At 47.4% G+C, this 6,894-nt stretch overlaps 1 pseudogene; it reads left to right on the forward strand.

Annotated features, from left to right (window-relative positions):
- Positions 1-784: 784 nt before the first annotated feature.
- Positions 785-6,376, forward strand: LOC145359806 (ferritin, higher subunit-like; annotated as a pseudogene).
- The last annotated feature ends 518 nt before the right edge of the window (positions 6,377-6,894 follow it).

The following is a 6,894-nucleotide window of genomic DNA, read 5'->3' on the forward strand; positions in this document are numbered from 1 at the left end:
TTTTGTTTGGTAAGAGGATGGAGACATGTGGACCCGAGGTGGACAGATAGCATTAACATTCAGAGCAGCTGGGATATCATTGGCTTGAAGGGCTGAGTGGCCTCCTCCTGTTCCTACATTGCAATCATCCAATCCAAATCCGCCAGCATTCCCAAACTCTGATGTTGGAAACCCACGCGGACATGGGGAGAACCTGGAAAACCCACATACACGGGGGGGAGGCCCAAGGCACAGCACAAGACAGAGTCTGATGGAGAGAAACTATTTCCTGCTGTGGGATAGTCCAGGACAGGGGCCAGCAGAGTCTTCAGACTGGAGCAGAACTCTTCAGGGAGGTTGTTCGGAAGCACTGATTCCTGCTGAAGATGGAAATCGGGAAGTCTGACCCTGGAAATGTTGGGAGTTAGTCAAACGTTTCCAAACTGAGCTGGCGAGTTATTCGTTAGCTCAGGTTATGAAGGGATGTGGAATCAAAGCAGCTCCATAGAGTGAAACTCATGGTCAGCCATGATCAAATTCAATGGTGGGACAGGAGGGAGGGGCTGAGTGGCCTCGTTCACTTCCTCTAACCTGCCGCCATTCCAGAGCTCTGATTGGCTCTGGGTATTACAGACTCCACCCCCTCTCCCTCATTGGTGCCTGGATTGATAACCAATTCCTGATTGGCAATCTGACAGCCAATCAACATTGGGGCTGCCATTCCCGGGTTTGGGATATATAAATTCAGGAGCTTGCCTTAGGAAGGGTCACTTCCAGAACTTTCCAGGTAGCAGGAATAATGGAGATGGATTCCCAAGTGTGTGAGAACTACCACGAGGACTGTGAGGATGCTGTGAATAAGCTGATCAGCCTGGAGCTCTATTCCTCCTATGTTTACCTCTCCATGGTGAGACTTTGTGATGATTGGGGTTTAAATTTAAAATAATGGTCTGGTTGTTCTCTGAGCAGGTGCAATGTCTTTACTGATGAATTTGGCTTTAAATGATAGTTGTTGATAAATGTTACTGAGGGAGAGGATCTTGTTAGCAGACTGCTCCCTCTCTGGAATAACTTGACCTGATTCTGGAGAGTTTCCATCTGAAACAGGCTCTGTGAAGCTTCTGACAGGATTAATATTAATGTCACAAAGCCACTGTGCAGAGTGGCTGGGTCTCCAATCCCCTTGGAGGATTGATCTTTATTGAGGGATAGAGGGTTCATGGGGTGAATCTGGTCAAATTATCCAACTTGGATGGAATTAAATTTAACTGGGTGACCATCCCATTGTGGGGAGAGATAGGGGAAGACTGTCTCACTGTTACGTTAAGTGTGGGCTGAAAGAAGCAAAATTTCAGCCCCTTAAAACTGAGGCCTGGATGTGGGGAAGAGGTTTCCATTACTGGGTGTGACTGGGATCATGGGGTGGGGCCTCTGAGTGAAGAAGTAACTCTGGAACTGAGATGAGGAGGAATTTATGCAGCCAGAAAATGGTGAATCTGTGCAATTTATTGCTGCAAAGCTGTGGAGACTGGGTCACTGAATGTATTGAAGGCAGAAGTTCTTCATTGGTAAGGGGATAATGGGTTTGATAAAGTTATTCACCATGATTAGATGCTGGAGCAGACTCAGTGGGCTAAACAGCCTAATATTGTTTTCTGAGTCAGTAAATGATTTGCAGTGACTGTTCTGAATTCCAAGTGGCCCCTGGATAATCTCCGATCTGACTCTCTCCCTGCAGTCTGCTTACTTTGACCGGGATGATGTTGCCCTGAGTCGCTTTGCTGAGTTCTTCAAGGAGCAGTCACGTGAGGAACGGGAACACGCTGAGAAACTGATGGAATTCCAGAATAAACGTGGAGGCAGAGTCATCCTGGAGGATGTCAAGGTTGGCTTTGTCTTTGATGCAATGTATTTTGCTTCAGAAAGTTCACTTGTGGATTTGTAATACTGGGTTCAGAGCATCTGAAGTGATAAAACTTCTAGTGAGTTGAGGATGGGTGGGGGATTAGTCAGTGTGCTTTTGATCATCATCCTGAGCGAGAGAAATGTGGAGGGAAATCATTCCAGTATAAGAAGAATGAGTGATTAATGGCACTTCCCATTACGTGGCTACTCTTAGCCAATGCACTGACTGTTTCCAGTGTTGGTCTCCGTCACTACTGATGAAGCCTAATCTCCAGATAATATCTGGCTCTAACCTTGAACTATGAACATCACATCTTTTTGGGGTTTTTGTAGAAGCCAGAGCAGGATGTGGGGCAATGGTCTGGAGGCAATGCAGAGAGCTCTGCAGATGGAGAAGGATGTGAACCAGAGTCTGCTGGATCTGCACAAACTCTCCTCTGGGAACACTGACCCTCATGGAACTCACTGATATGGGATACTGGATAAATGGGAATGGTGACATGTTACTGTCTCTGAATCTAACTGGGGATTGGTAATGGAGAGAAGACAATGCTGCCCCAGTAATCCTGGGATATAAATACACTCTCCAATCACTTGGGATTGCACTATCTATTGAGGAAATCCAACTAATACTTGTTGCTGTGAGATGTTAATGACTTCTCCTCCTCCTCGTCCAGCTGTGTGACTTCCTGGAGACTCACTGCTTGGATGAACAAGTGAAGGTGATCAAGAAGCTTGGAGATCACATCACCAACCTGAAGAGACTGGGATCCCTGAGAATGGCAGGGAGAGGACCTGTTTGACAGGCTCCCCCTCAACTGACTGGGATTCAAATGGAAAAGTCAGCTCTGCTGCACTGGAAAATAAAACATTTTTGTCTGTGTAATTCTGGAGCTGATTTTCATTATTTTGACTCCTTTAAATCCCAATCCCGCTTCCTAAAGGTGATCCAATTCCTGCCCAGGACAATGACACTGATTCAGAAACATGGGGGATTTTTTGTGTTAGAAATGTGTGGTTTCCCCCTCAGTGTGGGTGAAAGCCCCCCATGCTGTTGGGGCATTGCATTGAATACAATGTCAGCCCTTGTCCAGTGTGGGGAATCTCTGCCTCTCACTTGGCAGAAGAATGAGCTTCCTAATTCTGATACCTTGTACGAGACGGCCTCAAACCCCCTCCCCGTGTTAGTGAGGGTAACTCTGTATCTGGAGCAGTGAGTGGCAGCTTCACAATGCAGCTTGATGGTGAGTGAGTGAATACAGAGTTACCGTGTCCAAATATCCCCCATCCGGGGGAAGGGGCTGAAATATTACATTTCATTTGTGTTCACTGGGGTGGGATTAAAACTCCATCAGGCCTTTAATGGGGATTTTATTTTTGGAATGAATTCTATTTCAGGGGAACTCACTGACTGTTATTTTACTCCTATTACAAAGGGATGAGCAGAAATAGGCCACTCAGCCCAACAAGTCTGACCCACCATTCAACAAGATGGTATTTCTGATCCTCTCCATTCCACTTTCCTGCCTCATCCCCACTGAAATAATCATCAGCTCCGTGATTCTCCCACCAAACTACATCACTTCACATTCTCCTGCTTTTACATCCCATTCGCCAGGGACTGACCGAGGGGAGGGGGACGGGGTGACCGAGGGGAGTGTTGTCTGAGGGGAGGGGGAGTGTTATCCGAGGGGAGGGGGATGTGTAAATGCTAATATGTTGGAGTTATTTTTTTCTGAAAAGTGAATGGTTTTGGAGAGTGTCAATGACTTTATAACAGATGGGGGATTTTTTACTGAGTTATTTGAAGGTCCAGGAGTTAAAGTGTTTAAAGGGGAAGAAATAATTAATTTGTGTAAATGATATTTTTAATAAAGTGAACAGAATGATGTTGGAGTTTTCTCCAGAATTTATTAAATTGATGAGAAAACGTTAGAATTATTGGAGTTTGTATTTTATTTACACTGTGTTAATTGGGTTATTAATCAACACACTGTCAGCCTGGGGAGGGGGGGAGGAGGAGTGTGTTAGACTGAGGGGGGGGGGAGGAGTGTGTGTTAGACTGGGGGAGGAGGGAGGGGAAGGGGGAGGAGGGAGGGGAAGGGGGAGGGGAGGGAGGAGTGTGGGGGGGAGGGGAGGGAGGAGTGTGGGAGGGGAGGGAGGAGTGTGGGAGGGGAGGGAGGAGTGTGGGAGGGAGGGGAGGGAGGAGTGTGGGGGGGGAGGAGTGTGGGGGGGAGGGGAGGGAGGAGTGTGGGGGGGCAGGGGGGAGTGTGGGGAGGAGGGGGGAGTGTGGGGGGGAGGGAGGGGGGAGGAGGGAGGAGTGTGGGGGGAAGGGAGCAGTGTGGGGGGGGAGGGGAGAGTGGGGGGAGGGGGGAGAGTGGGGCGGAGGGGGGAGAGTGGGGCGGAGGGGGAGGGAGGAGTGTGGGGGGGAGGGAGGAGTGTGGGGGGGAGGGGGAGGGGGAACTGGACGCAGTCTTTCAAATGTGGTCTGCAACATTATATGCAACTTTTATACTCTATGCCACGACCAATAAAAGCAAGTATGCCAGATGCTTTCTTCACCACTTTTTCCACTTCTGCTGCCACCTTTTTGGATCTGTGGACTTGCACACCCAGATCCCTCTGTGTGTCCACACTCCTGATGGCTCTGCCATTTATAGCTCCCCTGCATTAGATGTACCAAAATGTATCACTGTCGCATTTATCAGCAGAGCTCCCAGTACAGAGCCTGTGGAACACCACTGGTCACGGAACTCCAATCGGAAAAATACCCCTGCACTGCTACCCTCTGTCTCCTATGGCCAAGCCAGTTTTGTAGCCATCTAGCTAATTCACCTTTGATCCATTGAGATTTAACCTTTTGCACCAGCCTGCCACGTGGGACCTTGTCAAATGATGTACTAAAATCCATTTAGACGACATCCACAGCCCTTCATCAATCATTTTTTCACCTCCTCAAAAAACTCAACCAATTTTGTGAGGCATGACCTCCCTCGCACAAAAAGCACACTGTCTATCGCTAATGAGACTATTCCGTTCTAAATGTGTACAGATCCTATCTCTAAAAATGTTCTCCAACAATTTCCCTATCACAGACATCAAGCTCACTGACCTATAATTACCCAGGTTATCCTCGCTAACCTTCTTAACTAGAGGGACCATATTTACTATCCTCCAACCCTCTGGGAACTCATCTGTGTCCAATATGGAAAAAAGATATTTGTTAGAGCCCCAGAAATTTCTCTTAGTAATCGAGAACAGATGCCATCTGGCACTGGGAATCTGTCTCCCTACATGTTTCCTAAAAAAGCCTAACACTTCCTCCCTTGTAATTGCGATTTGTTCTAACGAGTCTACAAGTCCATCTGAGACATGACCAATCAACGTGTCCGTCTCCCTTGTGAATACTGATACAAAGTGTTCATTTCGGATCTCACCTACTTCCTTGGGTTCTAAGCATAATCCCCCCTCCTTTGTCCCTGAGAGGTTCTCTGGCAACCCTCTTCTCCCGAATGTTTGTGTCAAATGCTTTGGGATTCTCCTTGATCCTGTCTGCCATGGGTATTTTGTGACCCCCTTTTGCCCTTCTCCGTCCCTGTTTCAGTCCTTCTCTACTTTCTCTGTATTCCTCCAGTGCTTCACCTGTTTTTAACTGCCTGTACCTTATGTATGCTTCTTTTTCTCTTTTATCATTAGATCCACAATTTTTCTGGTTATCCACGGCTCTCGAATCCTACCTTTCCTGTCCTTCCTTTTAAAAGGCAGATGCCTGTCCTGTACTCCTATCAACTGCTCCTTAAATAAAACCCACATTCCAGATATAGATTTATCCTCTAACAACCTCTCCTAATCAACAGCCACCAAATCCTGCATAATCCGGCTGTATTTCGCCTTCCCCCAATTCAACACCTCACCACAGGACAACACATCCTTTTCCATGACTATCTGAACGTTTGCAGAATTGTGGTCACTATTTGCCACATGTTCCCCCACTGAATCTTTGATGACCTGACCAGGCTTATTCCCCAACACTAGGTCCAGTATAGCCCCCTCTCTAGTTGGACTTTCAACGTATAGTTCCAAAGAACCTTCCTGGACACATTTTACAAAATTCCTCCCTGTTTGGACCCCCAGTCTTAAGGGATTTCCAGTCGAGATTAGGGAAATTAAAAAAACCCTAATCTCCTTACATCTTCGTTCTTCAACTTCCCGTGGGTTGTTGGGAGGCCTATAGTACAGCCAGCATAGGGTCTGTGCCCTCCCTGTTTCTCTACCCACAGTGTCTCCTTACATGATCCTTCCAAATTGTCCACCCTCTGTACTGCTGTAATAAGCTCCCTAACCACTATTGCTACTCCCACCTCTTCCACCTCCTCCTCTGTCTCACCTAAAATACTTATACCCAAAATATTCAGCTGTCAGTCCTGTCCTTTTAACCAAGTCTCTGTCACTGAAACCACATCCAAGTTCCGCGCTTGCATTAAAGCTCTAAGTTCATCTGTTTTGCCTGTTACACTCCTAGCATTTAAGCAGATGCACTTCAGACCTCCAGTCTCACTGAGTTCATCCTCCCCAGATTGTTCTTCCTCTGAGGCAGCCTTGTCTTGGCCCCAGGCTCATCCCCAGTCCCTACGCTTCCAGACCCATTGTTCTGATTCCCATTAAACATTAGTTTAAACCCACCTGAACCACACTAGCAAACCTCCCAGCCAGGATATTGGTGTCCCTCCAGTTCAGGTGTAACCCGTCCTTCTTGTACAGGTCCCATCCTCCCTGGAAATGATTCCAGTGATCCACCAATCTGAAACCCTCCCTCCTGCACCAGTTCTTTAGCCATGTGTTCAGCTGCACAATCTCCCTGTTCTGAGCCTCGCCAGCACATGGAATGGGGAGGAATCCAGAGATTGCCATTCTAGAAATCCTGTTATTCACCTTGTACCTACCTCCCTAAATTCTCTTGTGGGATCTCCCTGCTCGTTCTGCCAACATCATTTGTTCCACTGTGGTCCC

Source organism: Carcharhinus amblyrhynchos, chromosome 29 (assembly GCF_965287045.1).
Source record: "Carcharhinus amblyrhynchos chromosome 29, sCarAmb.v2.hapA, whole genome shotgun sequence".
Taxonomy (NCBI): domain Eukaryota; kingdom Metazoa; phylum Chordata; class Chondrichthyes; order Carcharhiniformes; family Carcharhinidae; genus Carcharhinus; species Carcharhinus amblyrhynchos.